The sequence below is a fragment of the Lissotriton vulgaris genome, chromosome 4_1 (genome assembly GCF_964263255.1).
Source record: "Lissotriton vulgaris chromosome 4_1, aLisVul1.2, whole genome shotgun sequence".
NCBI classification, from domain to species: domain Eukaryota; kingdom Metazoa; phylum Chordata; class Amphibia; order Caudata; family Salamandridae; genus Lissotriton; species Lissotriton vulgaris.
In genome coordinates, this window is record NC_141691.1 from 1,998,555,418 (window position 1) to 1,998,574,490 (window position 19,073).

Genomic DNA, 19,073 nt, shown 5'->3' on the forward strand with positions numbered 1-19,073 from the left:
AATGTCAAAAACTTTCCATAATCATCCAGTTGCTTTTCAAATGTAACTTTGTAGTCTTTTTAACATCAATTGCTTAAACTTGACCCTCTCCATCCACCATATTCTGCAATATAGTTTATAAAGCCCTATGGCACTTGAGATAAAGTCATTTGTAACATGCATAGAGGATGGTAATACACACACACAGCATGGCACGTTTGTTGAACTGCAGCAAGGCTATTGGCATGTCTTTCATAAGGTCAGCTCTGCTATCAAAGACCCTCCCTCCCCCAGATAGGATTTAGCATCAGACCATCATGAGCTACATTTTCAGATATTCATCCTGCATGAACTTGTTTACTGGCCAAAAGTAAAATCTACTAAACTGTCTATTTTTCACCAGTTTCTTTATTTTTCTGTACTTTTCTTGATGCTGAAGTTTTTTAAATTTATTTTTTTGAGTTTTATATAGCGCGAACTAGACCTGAGACATCAGATATCGGTTAAAAAAAATCTCAGGTTTACAAAGTAACTTTTTCATTAGTTCTTCTTCCACATTGTTAAATTTTCTAACATATGTTCTAACAAACTTCCAACAACAAAGAGCGCAATAAAATGGGCGTTTTCTGAAGAAGGTTGCACATTAACATATTCACACGCGATGTGGTGAGATACCCACAGTGGACCACAACCAACCCACTTATCCCTTAGCCTTATGCACAGTTGGACTGGCTGTTACCTGGACAGACATTCTTCTTCGCCAGGAAAGTCTGCATGTGACTATGGTGGTCTCCAATAGCAGTTAATATTGTACTGAAATAGGGACCACGCAGTTAACAGCAGCTGAGCTAAATTCAAGCACTAATTAAAGCTTACATGTAATGGTTATTCTGTGACGTGAATCAGATGCTTGCTGTACCACATGACTCAAGCTGCTCATCAAAGAGGAGACTCAACTAGGCTGAAGCCAGTCTGCTGTTACATGTGTTCCGGTCTGAATGGGACCGACCATGCCTGTTCCAGCCGAACTGTTACTGTAAGGGCAGGGCCAAGGATTGTTCTGCATAGGGCTGGACTCTGTCTGGAGTGGCACAGTGGGAAAAACAATCAATGGACTGAAATGCAGTCCAAGTACTTACCAGTTGCTGAGATTCATTCAAGCATTTCAACAATTCTATTTTTTGTTTTCTAAATACTACTAACCATTGCAATTCCTAGTATCGTGACTGATGTCTACAGTGCTCACTGTTATCCTGGTGATCGATTGTTGTTGTGCTGTACTCTACACACTTGTAACAGGGATAGTGATTTCTCTGCCTCAATACTAATATAAAGTTTAATTAAACTGATTTGGTTACAGAATTAGTAACAAAATGGGAAATAACGGTTCAAAACCACAAGCCCGCGTCCAAAAAGCTTATGGAGACTTCCAGAGACTTCTAAACTTTTCATGATTCAGAAAAGTCACCCAGATTACTCAGGCAAGTAAAGCATTTCTACATGTGCTCTTCCTTTTCTCAGATTAGTCCTGCAGATTGTTTTGGGCAAAAAGTCTCAAGGAGTACCTCTAGCAGATCCGTGCAATCTAACATATATTTGTTTCTCCACATGGATAAAATTATTCTCCTGTCAAGAAAGTTCTTACTCTAGATTTAATGAAAATATGGGTATTCACTTGGCTTTCCCTCATTAGGAGAGCAGTACAATTTATAGCACGAACATTATACATAGCATTAATGGCATTCATGTCTGGCTATCATCCATGGCTAAACAGTGTAGACCAGTGCGGCGGTGTATATGGATTAACTTCAGTGATGGTGTAATAACTATCCATAGCTCTCTTCTGATGATGAACGAAATCCAGAAACACGTGACTAGCGATACAGCAATGACTGCACCAGCCTAGGGTGAAAATTATGATGAACTTTCAAGCAAGCGCAAAATCCTGCACTACACTAACCAGAAAAAAAGGGGTAATGGTGCTGGGGTGTGAGGCAGTGTGCTTCTAACCCCCTTACAGCAATTTTGTAGTTATAGCTGGCAAAGAGATGCACTTAACTAGTACAACAACGTACATCACGCTTATGCCAGGCCTGGTGGCTCAGTGGACTAATGCATCCACTGCAGGGGCCTGTGTTTGACCTCATGGTCACAGGTTCAAATCCTATCCTGTCCACTCAGCCTTTCATCCATCTGAGGTCGATAAAATGAGTACCATGAGTTGGGTTTCAATAAATATCTGTTATTCAGCGCCAAGAGACCTATGGGTGAACGTGCGCTTTACAAATACACTTATGTTATGTTAAAACAATATATAGGTTTGGAATTTACATGTTTACAACAAAGTTGGGGCTGAGTAGCAAAGAGTTGACTTTTCAGCATAATTTTGGAACCCAAAAAAGAATGAATAACTGAAAAATCTGGTGGCAGACCATTCCGCCATTGAGAGTCCAGGAGATGGATAGACAAGAACTTTAATACAGCACTCTTGTTTTGGAAGTCACTTGGGGCAAGATGTGCAAAGCATTTTTCCAGTCGCAAATGGCTTGATATACAGAATAAGGCCTTTTGCGAACCGAAAAATGCTTTTTTAAAAATGTACAAATGCGATTTAGTAACTTGCTACCAAATCATATTTTGCATGTACGATTCGGTATTTAGAAGGGGTGCCGCTTCCAAATACCGAATCTGTATGGTATGTATTACTGTTTTGCAACCAAATTCCAGTCTCAAAACAGTAATACTTTGCCACCAGTTTAAAAGTAATGGTAACCCATTTGCATGAGAATGTAAATAAAAATATTTTTTATGAGGAGGCAGTGGCCCCACAGACTATTGCCTACTACTCTTAGAAATGAAACCTCATGGTTTAATTTTTTTCTTTTTTTTTCTTTACGGTAAATGGGCTGCATGTATAAAGAAAAAATGCTTCATTAAAAAGCAATCAGGGACATGGTGATCTCAGCAGGCCACCATCCCTGTGATGACTGTGATTCCTAATGGGTCACAAACTACGACCTACCTCATTGATATTCATGAGTGAGGTCTATTTACGACCCCCACGGAACCCCTAAATGAAACTCAATGAGTTTCATACATTAGGAATACCAGTTTCCCAAATTGCAATTCGGAGAGAATCCCAATCAGAAAATTGGTATTCCTAATGTTTGTACATCTGGCCCTTGATAACTGATGTTGCTGAATCATTTATTTCGAGTGAGAGTGTAATGGGATGTGATATCAGAGTAATAGTTTGGAGATACACCATTGATAGCTTTGAAAGACTGCATTTTACAGTAGTTATTATTCCTGCATTTCGAGGGTATGAAGAAACCTGCAAAATGTTTGTGAGTATTTATAAATACAGGTTTGTAGGAGTTCACAGCATTTTACATGGTCACTAACATCAAACCATCTTTCCTGGGTTAAACCCACACTGTACCTATATGAATGTGAGATCTGCCACCTTCTTGTAAAGAGGCACCTCCTCCAAACTGTTTTCTGGCACACATAAGGAAAAGGGGCCAAATGTACAAAACAATGTTGCCAATACAAACCCTGCGTTTCACAGAATATTGGGGTTTCAACCACATAATTACCAGTCAGTCAGTCAAAAGCTTTTATTATCGGTAAAATACCATAAGAAGACACTATTACAGATAAAAATACATAATAAAAACTAATAGAGGAGAAATTTAAAAGTTCATACATTACAATTCATGCAGACATTAAAATTCTTCAGCTAGTTAAAAAAGAGAGATATGAGATGTGTAGATCCATTACAAAAAGAAAATGGCACAACCAATAGACAGTCACTGACCATAAAGCATCACAGAAAATCCACATTTGTTACCATAGTATTCTACTTCGCAAATGGTAAACTGAGGGCATTCAATTTTAGTATTGCACACCTCTTGTACCACATAGACTGGATAAATCTAGCTGTAGCAAACACTATCAGGGGGGTGGTGTCATATTTAAGGAGTCTAAAGACCTCCCTGTAGTCCCTAACACCCCTGGACCTACATAATTGCAGGATCCATTTATTTCTTGCCCTGACATAGGAGGGTCAGAAGCGCAGAACGTGCAGCTCTGTCTCTCTACTACTCGAACACCCAGGACACGAGTTCACAGGAGTTAGGGCATTCGACCACTTATGTGTTGCGGCCCTCAGAGTCAATGACCCGTGTCTGAACTGAATAAAAAGTTTATTAACGAGGGGAGGCTGGATATCCTTCAAAAATTCTTCAAAGTGAGGATGGGCCTTGATATCCAAAAAGATGTTAGTCAGCCTACCCTTGGAAGAATTAGTTATTGTAAGTTCCATTCGGTAGCTCCTTAGAGCCAAATTCAGCGTTTTCTTAGAGTACAGCGGACAGGTCTCTTGAGGGAACGACCACATGTCCCCCCTACCTAGAGCATGGCAAAGATGCTTGATGTAGTTTAGCCAGGGAATTTTCCCCAAGGTCCCCCTGAGCAGAATATCTCTCAGGTCCTCTCTGTAGCTCGAGAGCTCGGGGGTCGACCATAGGCGTCTCCAATACAGGAGGGGACGATTTGTGACAATCTCCTGGATGGGTACCAAACCTAGTTCCAACCGAAGGGGATTCAGGGGGGTGCTCCTAGGGAGTCTCAGCAGACGCCTGATAAAGCTGTTCTCAGTGAGGGATAGGGGGGCAGCACTAACATGACCCCATAGCTCTACGCCATAAAGTGCACCCCCTCTCGCCTGCGCTTTATATATCTCCAGAGGGGGGCTCATCATTTTGGAAGAGGTATTGTTAAAAACTTTTAAGATGCCACCAGATGATTGGGCCAGCTTCAGGTTGGCCTTAGCCATATGGGACCCCCAGTCCATTCTGTCATTGAGTGTAACCCCCAAATAATCAAAGGTAGACACTCGATCCAACACCGTTCCATCCATGTGGGGGTGAAGGCAGTTGGCCAATTTACTGTTCTATACCATGAACTTTGTTTTGGAGAGATTAATCTCTAAGTTCCTCAATCGGCAAAAAGAGCAGAAAGCCTCTAATGTACGCTGTATGCCCATAGATGATTTTTACAATAGGAGGATGTCATCAGCCAACATTAGGGCAGGTATCTTTCGCCCTGCTAAGCTAGGGGAGTCCAGGTCTCTAGTTCCCAGAAGGTGGTCTATCAACCCATTAAGGAAGAGGGAGAAGAGGGTAGGGGCCAAGACGCACCCCTGCCTCACTCCCTTTTCCACCGGGAACGGGGCCAACAGCTCCCCACTCCTCACATACCTCACCCTGGCATAGGTGCCTTAGTGCATGCGTTTAAATAGGTGTTACAAGTAGGCCGGGGCGCCCATCTCCAACAGTATAGCTCAAAGCTTGTCCCTTTGGACCAGGTCAAATGTGGACCGAAGGTACACAAATATCAGGTACAAGCTACCAGCCCCAATAGAAACCATCTTCCAGTAGATCTAAACAGTTGGCCAATGGTGGAAACCTTTGCGCGAAAGCCCGCTTGGAGGGAGGTTAGGCTGTGTTGTTCATCCATCCCACTCTGCATCCTTGTTAAAAGTAGGCGGGCAAAAATCTTCTGGAGGACGTCGATCAAACTTATGGGGCGGTAGTTGGCCGAGTCAAGAGGGGAAGCTTTTTTGTGGATGGGGATTATTTCAGCTCCCAGCCAGGTGGGGGGGGTATCTCGAGGCTCTGTAGGATAAAATAGACCCAGATGTATGGAGCCCAAACCTTTTGTTGTCTTCAAAAAAGGTCGCCAGGGATCCTATCAAGGCCCGGGGCTTTCCCAAGTTTCCAACTACCGAGGGCCATCTGCACTTCGCGGAGGGTGCAGGGAGGACAAGCAAGGCCCGAGGCCTCCGGGAGCAGTGGAACCAAAGAAGTTATTTGGGTTAGAGACTCTACCTGGAGTTCAGGATCACTAAGTGAATAGAGGGGCTTGAAGTGATCCAACCAAATCTCTTCACTAAGGTTAGGGTATTGGCAGACATCCCTTCAGCCAACCCAACTCTCACAAGATTCCAGAAAGACCTATAGTCTCGAGCGTCCAAGGCTGCCTTAATATTTTCCCACCTTGTGGCCTCCTATTCGAACCTGGCCTCCTTAATCAAACTTTTGTATGTTTCCCTAGCGTTTCTAATGCTAGACTGGGACCCCGATTTTACCTCCTTTATCAGAGAATTTTTCGCTAGCCTACAATTATTGTTAAACCAATGGTCTCGCTTTTTTACCCTTGGCCGCTTAGGGTCGGTGGAATAAAAGTAACCGGCCAGGGAGCAGAAAAGGTTATTATGGATTCACTGCAGACCCTGGGGGAGAAGATGGGGGAGATCGCAATTGATGCTCAAGAGCTAAGCAACCTCTGTAAGAGAGCATGCGACATGGCGATATAACTCTGCTAGCTTGTCAGGCGCCAACGCGATCTTCGCCCATCTGATTCGTCTCCCACCTGCTACTGTAACCAGGTTCGAGTTGATGTAAGTCTCATCTCGGCCTAGTTCAGTATAGTGGCCCAGAGTGTCCAGCAATTCTAGTGACAGTAAGTTGTGGTCACTATCGACCCTTGGGATGACAGAAAAGGCTCTCAATCTCGCCCAGAATTCCACATTTACCAGAATGTAATCTATGGTCGTGGTTCTCCCTGGTCTATTGAAAGTGCTAGAGCCTGGGACATCTGGAGGCAATCTGCCATTACAGGCCCTGAGAGAATGTGAAACAACCATCTTGTTGATCGCCAGGGCCAGGGGCAGTAAGAGCTTTTCAGGGTACATAGAACAGTCCGGGATCAGCCAACATTCGTCCTCATCTGAGGTTATCGAAGGGATCCCCAAAAGTGGTTCAAAATGGCAGTTAAAATCGGTGCCAATGATTTTATGAAACAACGAGGGGAAGGCGTGCAGGACAACCTCCAGAGCATCCAGAGTAGATAGGCCCAGCTGGAGCGGTTGGGGGCGCAAATAGATGTTAATCACTGCCAGCGACATACCATCCAAAACGTTTTGTACCACACTTAGGATGTCCGGACAGTGAGAATCTATTATCTTAGCTGAGGAGCCTATGTGCTAGGCAACCCAAATACATAGCCCCCAGGAGGGTCTTCTCCTCAGACCCTGCACAGCCGGTGAATGAAAAGACGCATATCCTACCCTAGCTGGAGGAGACAACAACCAAGTCTCTTGAAAGAGACATATATCGTAGTTGTCCATCAACTCTCCCCTATTCCAGGACCCAATTGGTGATATGCGTTGCGCCGCTTGAACTGGGCAGTCCGCTGTGGATTGGGGCTCAGTAGAAAGTGAGGATACTGTGTATGTGTGTGACTACCCAGCTCCTCTACACCACAGGGTGAATCAGGGTTTTGAGAAGGTGGGAATCTCTTTATAGTACCCACCTTCAGGCTAGAAGCCTGCCCGGAAGGCCCCATCTCTACACTGAAACTCCACTACATCGCTCACCAACTGCTTCGGAACCATTCCTTCTAGGCACAAAGATGGTGGTGGTCAATCTATATTATTCAAAGCGCTATAACTATGGCCCACTGGGATACTGTATTCGAACTCATGGCCTTCGTGATGGAAATGGGATGGTACTGGCCTCCCCGCGACCCATGATTTCGAATAAAAATACCCCAGGTGGCAAGTATTAATAGTGCCCGCATTGAAATTCCCTCCATTATCCAATATGTGTCCCGCTACTCTAGGGTCCCGGAAGTTGATAATTACACAATTGCCACAGATATCTTTGGGTCTCATCCCCAACCAGCTGACTCTTCGAGCGAACAAAATCTCGCCCTGGCCAGCTCCCAATAGGGGTCTATGCCTACTTAACAAGAAGATAACTTTTTTCTTTAACTCAGGGAAAGATTCCCCTCGTTCACTGGCCAATGGGGGAACTCCTGTGAGCACCACCACGTACGGCGAGGCTTCTGGGGGTAACTGAGGGCGAGGGGGAGGTTTTAAGGATCCATTGTTGCCAGATTTTATCGACAGGTAATGTAGGAACCTACCCGACTCAGCGCTCCGTATTCCAGATATTTGTGGGCTGGATAGTGGGCCCGAGAATTAGACCCAGGGGCGGCTGGGGGTATATTAGGACAGATGGTAGGACCTGGGCCATTTGGATCTATTGTGGGATTCAGTGTACTAATAGGGGCCGAAACTAATGTGGAGGTGTTTGGGAAGAGACTAGCACCCTGGGTTGGGCCCTTCGTAGCAGGCTTAGATACTCCTGGAGCCCCTATATTAGCGGTGTTCCCCATTGGGATTGCTGGCTGTGCTTTCCTCAGACCTTTGCTGTTTATCAATGAAATTAGTCTATCAATCCTAGTAGACAAAGATTTGAAATGGGTATTGATAAGCTGTTCCAAATGGGACTGGAGATCAGCTAGAAGGTGGGTAGCCGAGACAGGAGGCCCTATGTTAGATAATCGGGGACCAAGATCAGACTGTGCAAGAACAGTTGTAGATACTGGTCTCTTAGTCGAAGTTTTAACCGATTTAAGCTTTCTAATTCTACCCCAAGGTTTATGACCCTTAGAGTGTGCCAGGGGTGGTGGGGACTGAGCAGCCTCTGTTATGACATTCCTGTCAGACTCAATCTGAGCACGCTTACCTATTTCCAATGTACAAAACCCACTTAACAAGTCGGAAACGTTTTTACGACTCACAATTCTGAATGGGTTACACAACCCATTTTATGAGTCGTAAAAATAGGTTAGTGACCCTTATCAAATTGCATTTCGAAGGGCAGTGAATGGAGCATCCCTTCCAAATTTAATCCGGTCAGTAGTTTTGCGATTGCAATTCCAGTTGCGAACGGTTGACTAGTTAGAGACTCCTCAAAGGAGGTGGGAAATCATTTACAAAAAGAAGTGGTCCCTTTGGGAAATGTGTTGACAGCCTCAGGTCAAAAAGGCACTCATGTGCTCTCACTAATATTTTCCCAATTGAGAATCTTTTATCTTTTTTTGAAGCAGCACCTATTTCTTTTAGGAACTCGAGCTGCTTTAAAAAAAGATGGTGGTTTGTTGTCCCTTGCAGGCGACCATCCTTATGTTTGTGAACATGACGACTGGGCTTATTGGTCCCAGTTTTTCCATTATCCCCTAAAACTAAACAGGACCTATCGACATTACCCAAACAGAGTCGTCTATCAAGTTCTCCTTTAGATATTTGTCCCCTAGGATGGCTCTGAGACCTCAGCTAACTTTTAATAACTGAACTGACAACTCTTTTATACTTTATCCTTGTGCTTGTTTCCAAGTAGTTAGAAAGCTGCAAAGATAAAGCCATTTTTAGAATGCTGAACCTAGACACTTTAAACCTTAATAATATTAGACCGATATCCCTACACCCATAGTGGCCCAAACAGCTGAAAAAAATGTGGTTTTTAAACAGTCAATAGACTACATCCTCCTCAGCTACCTCAATTTCCACCTGCACAAACTTAATCACCTCCTCTTCCCTACTGGAGAGCCTCACCCCCATGGGACTCAAACAACTGGTCACAACACCAACCCACTCAGCGGGACCCACGCTAGACCCCATTTGCACCGCAAACAACATCTCCGTCAGCCAGACCTCCCAGCCACACTTGACGACCACTACTGCGTCACTTCTCCTTCACCAAACCTAATGTAAGCCACCATGGCTGCCACGATTCTTGCAGAAGCTGGAACAAGGTCACCGAAGACCAGCTCACCACCTCCCCTAGCAAGACCCCACCACAGACATCTACGGATGCCAACACCACAGCACTCAACCTCCACCTCTTGATCTCTGACTGCGCCAACACACAGAGCCCCCTCAAGAAAGCGTCAGACAAGCAGCCCTACATGAAAGCCAGCTGGTTCTACTCCACCCTCCGTGATTCCAGGTACACCTGCAGGCGACTCAAGAAAAGATGGAGGAGCAGCAAGACCACGGCAGACCGCGCATCTTTCGAATCCTCCATCATCGCACACCACCGCCTCATCAGAGCAACACAGAGAGCAGCCATAAAGGCAGGCAACAATGCCAACGCATACAACAGCAAAGAACTCTTCGTCGTAGTCAAAAAAAATTGACAAACCCAGCACAAATACACAAGACATCCCCTCGTCCCAAGACCTCTGCGGCAACCTCGCCACCTTTTTCCACCACCAGATCAACCCAAGACTCACCCAACGCCCCCAGTGGCTCCAGCCCCCAGCAGACCACACCAACTGGACCACCCTCAACTCTGACGACACCTTCAGGATCATGAAGAGTTTCCACTCAAGAGCCCACTCGCATCCCTGCCCTCAGCACATCTTCAAAATCAGAGCCCACACCTCCATTTCACCCAAACTCATGACACACCATGAACTGCTCCATCGAGTCTGCTACTTTGCCGGAAGACTGGAACCACACTGAGATAAATCCCCTGCTGAAGCAATCTTCAGACGACCTGATGGACCTCAAGAACTACAGACCCATCTCTCTGCTCCCCTTCCCAGCAAAAGTCATAGAGAAAGCCATCAACGCCCACACTCCCAAGTTTGTCGAAACAAACATCCTGGAACTCTCCCAGTCGGGGTTCAGAAGCAACCACAGCACTAAGACCACTCTCCTTCCTGCTACAGACGACATCCACACCCTCATCGACTGAGGCGAGACTGCAGTCCTTATTCTCCTGGACCTCTTGGCCACCTTCGACACCGTCTCCAACCTCACCCTCTTTTCAGTTCTCAACGATGCTGGCATCAGCAATAAAACCCTAGAATGGATCCTCTCCTTCATCACCAACCGAATGCAGAGAGTCAGACTGCCATCGTTCAAATCTGAACCAACTGAGTTTAGTTGCAGGATTTCACTGTTATTCTTCATGAGCCCCACCCTCTTCAACATCTACGTGGCCCCGCTTGCAGCCATCATCAGAAGTCACGAACTCAACATAGTCTCTTACGCCGACAACACCCAGCTAAATCTCTCCCTTACAGATGAACCCACACTTGCCAAAAGCAACTTCCGCATGGCTAAAGGACAGCTACCTCAAGCCTAACTCAGACAAGACTGAAGTCCTCATCCTGGGCTACTACCCATCCCTCTGGGGCAACTCTTGGTGGCCCTCAATGCTCAGAATCCCCTCCACTCTCATGGACCACGCACAAAACCTCAGCATCATGCTGAACTCCTCGCTCTCAATGAACCACCAAATCAACGTCGTTTTGTACTCCTGTTCCAGACACTCTGCCTCCTCCATAAGATCTTCAAGTGGATCCCCACTAAGTCCTGGTACAATAGTCACCCATGTGCTCATCATCAGCAGACTCAAATCAGACAACACACTAGCACCACCTAGAAAAAACTGCACTACGTCCAGAACGTCTTAGCCAGACTCATCCTGAACATCCCACACCGCTACCACATCACTGGCCACATGAGAGACCTTCACTGGCTACCTGTCAACAAGATAATCCCCTTCAAGCTTCTCACACATGCCTACAAAGGCCTCCACAACGCTGGACCTGCATACCTCAACCACTGCCTCTCCTTCTACACTCCCACTAGACATTTCCACTCCGCCCAACTGGCCCTGGCCATCGTCCCACGGATCTGCAAGACCACGGTTGGAGGAAGATCCTTCTCCTACCACACTGCAAAGACCTGGAACTCTCTGCCTCTGCATCTCAGGCAATCACTATCGCTGCCACAATTCAGGAAGGACCTCAAGACCTGACTCTTTGATTTAATCGCAAATGCACTCCCCCACCCAGCGCCTTGAGACCTCACGGGTGAGTAGTCGCAAATTATAAGATTACGGATTGATTACTGAGTTACATGACTTTGTCAAACTAAGGCATTCAGTCTCGTTTCTGGGGGCAAGGGGTTCCAAATTCTCTGGGCAATCCCAGAGAATGCTTGGTTGTAGGTCTTCTTTTTAGAGAATATCTGTGGTTTCAGCAGTAAGGTACCGGAGCTTCTGAAGGATCTGTTGCCACCAGAAAGATCCACCTTTTGAGCAAAGTATCTCGGTCTATATGGCTTTAAGGGTCATGCATGTGATTTGTAATTGAATTCTTGCTTCACAAGGGAGCCAGTTGAGGACTTTTAAGTCAGGTATGATGTGGTTGTTTCTTTTTGATCCCTGATGAGTCTGGCATCAGAGTTCATGGAGGCCCCTTAGAGGAGCTGTTTTGGATCTGGGCAGACTGCAGAGGGTTGCACTTCCATAGTCTAACCTACGAATTACTAGGGCTTGCACTGCAGATTTGAAGTCATTGGAGGCAGGGGAAGGCCGTTTTTAGATTTTCTCAAGATCTTCATTTGAAGGTTCGCTCCCTTGGTGGCGGAGCTGATGTGCATGTTAAGATTCTTGTCTGGAGTTATTCCCAGTGATCTCGCTGAATCAATAACATGGGGCAGGCAGTTGAGGGCTGTTAGTTGTTTCAACCATTCCTCAATGATGGGTGACTGGTTGGGTGGAGCGATTAGAAGAATTTTGGTTTTGAGGGTGTTTCGTTTGAGGTTGTTGTCTACCAGCCAGCTTTGGGGTTTTTTGTAGAGTTACTTTGAGAGATCTGATTTCTTCAGAGGTGGAGTCTTTCAGGTATAATTGGGTGTCATCAGTGTACATGTAATAATGAACTCCGAATTTCGGTTTGAGGGTCCATGAACAAGTTAAAGAGAGCGTTTATAGGCACCTGCAAACATTCTGTTTGCTGAAACCCTCTTGAACAATTGGAGTGTTAAGTTTATTGAAGGTCCAATCAGTACCTCAGTAGCACTTGGAGAAAATGGTCCCAAACGAGTTATCTTGTCAATGCTACTGCTCTGCTATGCCTCCGTTTTTGTCAGTTATTGCTTTTTCACATCTTCCCTTGCAAAAGGAGTTGAAAACTCTTCTCTTCAAGGAGGACCTCATCTAGGATTTATTGTCCTGCACCCTGTGCCACTCTATGAAGAGAACCTCCTCCATTTGTATGTTATCTTATTGCATTCGCTGATTCTTTATGCAGTGATTTGATGCTTCCCACCTAGTGTTGCAATTTATAAGTCTGATTATGTACATTTAGGTGAATGGCTATTATGATACATGTTCCCCTCGGCACAATAACATTCCACTAGTGTCAACCTGCAAGAAGCCAAACTACTAAGCTAAGCACATAGGGCGGAGACTTTGGCCTTTCCAGTTTTTAGGCGCTTCTTTCTAGTGGCTCTGGGTTGAACATATAGGGGTTATCAACTTCCTTAGGTCCCTATAGTTTAATGAATCCCAATGGCCTTTTACAGGCCCTCAAAATAGCTATTGGTATTAACCTCTGATGGAGTTGGCATTCAAATGCCTCAGTTGGGAGGACTAGTTCCTGGTGTTGAGACCGCTATCTCACACTCTCTATAAAGATGCAGCTCACCTCTTAAGACTGACCTGCTAGACATGTCCAGACATTATGCTTGCTGCAGTCATGGAATCCTTTTAATGCCTTGAAGTATTGGTCCATTGCCTAAAGATCCCTCAAGAAGTCTGGCAAGCTTTCAGGGCAGGTAGGTGCTGGTCTTCCTGGCTTCCTTTTACTGTAGAGAAAGGACTTCGTTAATGGAAGCATTACTGCAGTCATAAAAAGCAGTGCAATCAAAGGTGCCAGAAATTGCACCTCTGGGAACTAAAAGCATAACTGATGTTGTGCAGTGAGAAGCTGATGGATTTTAAGTAACTACTATTTACACCCTTGTTCTCTCCCAAATCAGTATGCCTCTAGAAGTTTTCTAGAGCAAATCATTTTTGCATTAGACATGTTTTGTTCACCTAATTTAATAACAAGCTGTGGCCACTTTGGCGGATGATGTTAAACTGGAGCAGACTCCTGTAGCCCAGAACATAAAGAAGTAGAGTGCTTCTGCGCAGGAGGAGGAAACATATGGGAATCCTTAGAGAAGCTATAATCACTTAATGGCAGTAGAAAGTGGATGTAGGTGTGTAGGCAGCCCATAATCCTTCGAAGAACTGTTTCTCCATCATGAGAACAATAGGGAGGCAGGAGTTAGCATACCCGACTGCTTCATGGGCAATAAGAACTATACAATTGTTGGACTTGGGCCTTTTTGGCAGATTAACCCCTAGACTTTTTGCCTTTAGCCTCTGACATGGTGGTAGTGATTTTAGGCCTCTACGCACTTTAGCACTGTGGCCCAGTGTAAAGTGTGTGCGCCCTCTGAGAGTGTGTGGTGAGATGACCTGCCTTCCTATAGGAATGCATGGGGGATATGTGTGTCCATGGTAGTTCCTGATATGTGGGGAGTGCAGGGTCGAGTTTAGTATGTGCGAATTCGTGAGAATAAATGCTGCGCAATGGTGTGCTCAGATTTATTGTGTCTAGTGGAGAAGTGCCACTTTTAGAAGTTGGCATTTCTGTGTGCTGTGAGATGTGAATTGCCTGTCTGGCTTGTGAGTGACAGGGGCTGGCTGGTGTGCTTGGCTCCAGGAGCCAGGGTGGGTCTGCCCGGTGGTGAATAGGGAGATTTGCATGTAGATGGGAGGGAGGATTTGCACCTGGGACCTGAATAGGGCTGGGCCTTCCCTCCACAATGTTGGCTCCAACTCCTGTGGTGCGTCTTATGTCCCTGGCCTGTCCTGTGAATTGAGAGGGGAGCTGAGCAAAACAAAGTGCTTCAGAACCAGTTGCATCTGGTTCTCCCCTTGCCTGCACCTTTGAGAACAAAGGATTTGGCTGCATAAGAAGAGGCTGTGACCGATGTAAAATGTTCTTGTTTGCTACTTGAATCTACCAGGGGCGTGCTGCTGCTGGGGCCCAGGGGAAGGCTTTCCTCACTGGGCTCTGCTCTGCCCCTGGATGCCTGGAGGATTTCTTTTTCCTGGGACCCATCTGCCCTGCTATGACTTCAGGACCCTAGAAAGACTTTGGGAGCCCCTTTTTCGCCCTGGGAGCGCTGTGCTCCTTCTCCTTGTTGACCTCCTTTAAGAGGGAATCCCCAGAGCAGGGATTCCCCCGTGGTACCGACCTGGCGGGTGCCTACCACACTTATTTTTATATTTAGTTGTAGGTGCCCACCCTGCTTGATGGCCGCTGGTTTGTGTTTAGTGCGCAGATACCCACCCTGCATCTTCGGTTTTGTTTTATACTGACTGCGGGTGCCCTCCCCGCTTATGAGAGACTAACGCGGGTGCCCACCCCGCTGCTACATTTATTTGTAAGGTCGAGGGAGCCTACCGCTCAGTTTGCACCCAGAGAGATCACCGCCGCAGCACCAAGGCCGAGGAGTGGAGCTGCTGACGTCATCCTAGGGCCGCGCTGGGATTGGCCCCAGCCGGCAGGGACTCCCGCGGCGTCACAGGCTGTAGGGAGAGCCCCGCGGTGATAACCAGAAATACCACCGCGCCGCGAGGAAAACACCGCCGGTTCCCCCAGCGAGGCTCTCATGAGTGAGAGCCCTGTCCGCCGCATTTGCAGAGCTGAGTCCCCAAAGAGCAGCCCCGTGAGTGCAAAGGGCTGGGGGGGGGGCTCCGTGTGGGTTGATGTGATGCCTGGTCAAGGCACAGTGGTATGCACGCAGTCAGAGCGGCCCCGTCTTGCAGCAGGCCGCTCCAACGTGGATTACATTGTTTAAAGGGTCCTGACGGGCCAATGTCCTTTTCCAAAATTTTGCACCATTATTTTGAGAACCTAGATGGCTCCCAGGGGTACAGTATTTACAGAGCCTGAGTGGCTCCCACACTTCGCCCCTTATTTTTAAAGTCCCCATGAGGGGCTTGGAACATATGTAATTTAGAGCGTGTGCTGGCTCCACTCTGTTTATTTCTAGAGCCTAGATGGCTCCAACGTTCGGCGCATTTCTGTTAAGGGCTACTGAGAGTCCATGCCGCATTTCTACTTCACAGCTGCCCAGCAAGTAGTAGGCAGCTGCACCGTTTTTCATTTTTAGGGGACATGTTTTTAACTCAGGAGTGAGACGCACTCCTTCGCCCCTACCTTGGCCTGCACAGCTGCGCAGCGTTTAGTGCCAGCTGCAACGTTTAGGCCCTTCAGTGAAGACTCCCAGCTGCCCAGCAAGTAGTGGGTAGCTGCCACACTTAGGTTTGCGCCAAGTGCACCCCCGTGACTGTCGCTGCATTGGCAGCGCGCCCTCACTTTGGACATAGGGCATTTGAGCCCCTTAAAGATGGCCAGTTGGCCTAGGGGGCTATTAGGTTTGTAGGGCGCAAGGCCCTAGTGTTGTTTGTTATAGGTGCTAGGAAATGTAATGTTTGTAGTCTGTTTTATGCACCTTGATTTATGCTCATAGATGTGCTTTTATGCTTATTAGGTTTTACCTACTGTCTGATATTTTATTTCTCTACTGTGGTCTAGGTTGGATTTATTCCCTACTGCAGGTTATGTTATTAAGTTTATTTCCTGATGTTTAGGAGATTATGGTCTACCAGATTTTAGCTTATGAGGATGGCGCAGGATAGAGTTCTCGCCTTATGTGATACTGTACCTGTTATGATTTATGTTACAGGTTGACACTGAGTATAGTTTCTGCCAGTGATTACTGATTGTGTTCTAAGTTCATATATATTCTTACTCTCACTATTCTTTACCGAGTGATAATTCTGACAGTGGCCCACGTGGCCCTGTCATGTGTAAATAATTCCCTGTAAATATTGCCCGTGCCAGTTGGCACATTGTATATTGTGTGGTTACCATCTAATGAGTTTTATGAGAATACAAAGGCTCTTTTTATGTATAACCGTGTGTGGAGTTCCTTTTGTGGTGTGCCTAGTGTGTTGTTACTGTGTGTGAGTTCTGCAAATGCTTTACACATCGCCACCGGGATAAGTCTGACTGCTCGTGCTAAGCTACCAAGGGGGTGAGCAGGGGTTATCTTTGGCGTGCAACTCCCAAGCCCTGATTAGAGTGGTGGTCTCTGCCTGGCTGTGGCTCAAGTCTTAGCCAGCCAGAGATTCTCATTTTTAACAGCAATGAATAAGAGGTGATAATGTGTCTCGTCGAGATGTGAATCGAGTGCAGCGGCTGAAGATTAGGGTGGATGTACTACAGTCTCAGATGTTGTAGAGCACTCTCATTGAATTATAGGGTAATGTGAGGTGTTTGAGAGTGGTGGAAGAAGTATAGAGCGCAAGTGAGAGAACCAATCTTTTTTGCTACCTCCCCTTACCCCAGTATTTTTGATCAGAAAAGCTGTTATTATTCTCAGAAACTTTAGGTTTTGACCTAAGGAGTTGCAGAGGACTGCTGAGTAGGTACTCTTAAGTTGCTATACCTGCCAATAGGGTAAATCACTTATGTGCAAATGTTGTGCACTGAACATAGTACAGATATAAGGGGGTCTGAGTGATAGAAAATCGTTTCATCTGGTATCTAAAATAAAACATAACATTATGGAATGTATCCCCTTAAGCGAGGCTGCACAATCTGTTAGTTATGTAAAACCTGGTTTACCTGTTTATTCTATAACTTTTGATGTCGAAACCAAATTTGCAACCTATAGGTAAATAAAGTATGAAAATGCCACTAGACAACACAGATCTATATTACATGTAGTACTTAATTCATTTTTTAAGTATTAAAGATCTTCTGCTTAAACTCAGCTGCAGTGCTGATCAAATGGGAATTCACATCTCTGGCTCACTCCCTGTAGCTCATGCTAGCCCCATGGATATAAGTGTTCAGGTCCTATGGGAGCTTGCTTTTACCTCTCTCTTGCAGCTGGAGAGTGGAAAAGGAGCCGGAGGCTGTGCGTGTTGTGTCCACCTGGAAGAAATCAGTAGACTTTTTACAGGTGAACATTTCTTATGCCTGCTGGTGCGAAAAACTATCCTTGCTGGCAAAAAAGGTGCTGTTGTAGAGAAATCTCTAAGACCAGTTTGAATTGAACATTTAGTTGTGGACGTGAACTGGAGTTGTTAGAAGCACTTGTACAACTTGAACAGTTCTTTCTCGTAAATCAAGCTTTGTGTCCTTCAGGTTGAAAAACTGAATGTGCTGATCCCCCAGTGCCTTTATGAGATCCTTTTTAAGCACATTTTTATAGTTTATGCCCTCCCATAAGCTAGCCTGTACCAATAAGCATCGAATTTAGTTTTCAATCAATATTTCAATGGTTCATCAGACTTCCTTCATTGTCTCTGCATTGTAATCCTTACTTATTTATTTCTTTATCTAATTTCGTTTGGTACTTTTAAGTTCTTTCTTTTCTTAAATGTATTGCTTTGTATGTTCTGTATTACACACGTACTTTGCCACTTGATCCAGCTGATCCAGTAAATCCATCCTCACAGAAATCCGTTAACCTGTTAGGGATCAGATTGTCTTAATCATATCATGCCACTCATCAAAACTGTTATGTGTTTTCCCTATACTAAGATGCTCCACAAATGACAGAAAGCCTTTATCTTCATTTGTTAGTGTACAAAGACAGACATGGTTTCACTAAGGGCTGCACCAGAGAGCCTGCTCAACTAGACACAGACAGAGATCCTAGAAACAAACTGGTAGATAACAATTCTCAAGTCAACTAATGACCAAGTTAAGAGGCAGATCCTGTCTGTACTGAATTCCAGAACAGGGGATCAGGATTTAGAAGAAAGCAATATAACTTTTATTCTCTTTTTAAAATTAATTTATTGCCATCAATTGACTAACTGTTGTAGACAATCTCTCTGACATAATTAAACATCTGAAACAAGTTAAATGATTTCTCGAACATCTCCCAGCAGATTTAATTAGAGATCATTTTTCTATTTTTAAAGCCACTTTTTATGACCTTATCAATGCTTCCCCTGCGGAGGGTACTTTTCCAGATTCTTTAAAGCTCGATTAAATCACCCCATACTAAAAACAAATCGAGCTTTGATCCAAACCAGCTCTTAAAAGTTGAATATTGTATCAAATTTCACCTAGCTTGGGAAAGATTTAGAAGAATATGTTGGCAAGTAACTAAACATTGTCATAGCTAAAGACCATTGCTTGTGAAATATCCATCCGACATCTCCTCTAGTTTAGGTGTCGAAACTGCTACCTAAAAGATACTTGACAATATGCTTCTGATGGATACCTGTAACTGCAAATTCCTCACCTTTAGAATATTCCCACAGTACCTGACTGGATCCTGAAATTTTCACTGT

The 19,073-nt window shown here is 45.3% G+C and overlaps 1 protein-coding gene across 1 annotated transcript in view; it reads left to right on the forward strand.

The window, feature by feature from the left end:
* LOC147724825 (ranBP-type and C3HC4-type zinc finger-containing protein 1-like) overlaps positions 1-19,073 on the forward strand; it is a 431,577-nt gene that overhangs the window by 331,328 nt on the left and 81,176 nt on the right. The window lies entirely within an intron of this gene.